The 2,098-nt window shown below is 41.7% G+C and overlaps 1 pseudogene across 1 annotated transcript; it reads left to right on the top strand.

The window, feature by feature from the left end:
- Window positions 1-736: 736 nt before the first annotated feature.
- LOC308699140 lies at window positions 737-2,098 on the top strand (annotated as a pseudogene). Its single transcript has one exon. The product of its transcript is annotated as an uncharacterized misc_RNA (transcript).

The following is a 2,098-nucleotide window of genomic DNA, read 5'->3' as shown; positions in this document are numbered from 1 at the left end:
TTACAGAACCAAAAGCTATATGGGTGGAGGAATGATTTTGTCATGAAACTGCTCCGAGACACGAAGGTAGATCCAAATGCAGCTTTTATTTAAGGGCAATCCAAAGACATAATCCAAAGTACAGGCAAAGGCAAACATGGGCAGGCAGTACTTAAAAACAAACAACTAAACAAACAAACCAGGCAGGGGTCAGAGGCAAAAGAGTAATCCAGGGAACAGGGCAAGAAATCCGAAAAACCAAGAGACATGAAACCAGGGAGAATGCTCAGAAATGCAGTGTGACACACAAAAATTTCTCCATGATTGAATGAATGAACAAGGAATAAATAGGCTGAAACTAACAAGGTGATGAGATACAGGTGAATGAGATACAGGTGAATACAATCAGTGATGATGAGTCTGGGCAGTGAGTTATGGGAAATGTAGTCTGTGAGTGAACAAGATAGTCTGGTGTGGAGTGCCCTCTGGTGGCTCTCATGGGCACTCCAGCTGGTGACCGTTACAGATTTATGTCTCAACAGGAAGGTTTACCAAGAGGCTTTGTCACAAATAGCCAACCGTCCACATTTTTCTGTGTCAACATTTGCTATGTGACAGATTTAGGCTTTTTGTATGGCTTTGAGTTTTCGTAGGTAAATTAGCAATAAAGTAAAAATAATAAAAAAGACCAGAATTTGACAAAGCTTTGTAGTTCTTAGTTCTAATGTTATATGTTTTGCCTTCCTTGTAGGAGTCAATGGACCTGGAATGGTACATGATCTTTGGCATGTGTGCCATGAATGCTGTTGCCTCTGCATGTCCAGAGAACTGCCAGTGTAAGCCGAACAAAATCCTTTGTCAAAGCTTAAACAAATTTCCACCCTCCATCCCCCCAACCACCAGTACCCTCTTAATCACCAACACCAGCATACAATCATTAAAACCAGTTGATTTTGTGACTTTCGCTGACAACCTCGCTATGTTTGTAGCCAACGATTCAAGAATAGCTGTGGTGGAACCTCATACATTTGACCAAACCCACAATCTCATTGCCTTAGGTTTCAGTGGGACAATGCTAACCTCTCTGCCAAAGATCCTTGATGACTTGGTAAACCTTGAGGTATTGCATCTTCAAGACAACAAAATCACACAGCTACCAGGAAATATTTTCTCAAACTTGCAGAAGCTGAAGAAACTCTACCTCTCCAAAAATAGGTTATCATTGCTTCTCAGTGCAATCTTTTTTAACCTTCCTAACCTTACTCACATATCACTGTACGAGAACCAACTCAGTCGGTTAATGCCTAGAACTTTTGGTCCAATGGCCCTGCAGGAGCTCTGGCTGTACGACAACATGTTAACCCACCTTGAGGAAAATGTGTTCAGCAACTTAACTGAGATTCGCCTTTTGGTGCTCAGTAGGAACCGGATTCAACACATCTCTCCTGGCGCTTTCAATGGCTTGGTGGAGCTAGAGGAGATCTCTCTTCACACTAATCGATTAATTAGTATTGAGGCGGGGATATTCAAAGGCCTTCCCAAGTTAGCTAACATATCTATAGAGAATAATCAAATACAGCACATATAAAACTCTTGGAGAGTGTGTCTCGCTTAAATCTTCTGGAGCTTCAAAACAATTCTCTACCAAACTTGCCAAAAGAATTTCTAAACTCATTGTCTATTGTTGATAATATTATACTTTCTCAAAATCCCTGGAGGTGTGACAGTGATATACTCCCTTTTCGGGATTGGCTTGGACAGTATTCAGAGAAAGTGAAAAACCTTACGTTTGTGACTTGTGATACTCCTCTATCCCTGAAAGGTAGAAATGTAAGAGAGCTGATGGAGGATGACATCATGGTCAACCATTCACTGCACACTTTCCCAACCAAAATGACCTCTGCACCAGCATCAGACCCCACAACAGTCTCAGAAGAAATAGAGGACACAAGTGGAGGTGATTCTGGGTCAAGGTCTTTCCAAGGACAAAATCATTATCATTGTAGCCATTGTCTGCTCTGCTGTCATTGTCAGTCTCATTGCCTGTGTGTTATGGAGGAGGAACAAGCGAGGCAGTCAAGACTTAAACCGTCAAAGAAATACCAACTCGGTTATCTAA

The sequence above is a fragment of the Scardinius erythrophthalmus genome (genome assembly GCF_964197995.2).
Source record: "Scardinius erythrophthalmus genome assembly, chromosome: 12".
In the NCBI taxonomy this organism is placed as follows: Eukaryota; Metazoa; Chordata; class Actinopteri; order Cypriniformes; family Leuciscidae; genus Scardinius; species Scardinius erythrophthalmus.
This window is presented reverse-complemented; position numbering and strand designations above follow the sequence as displayed.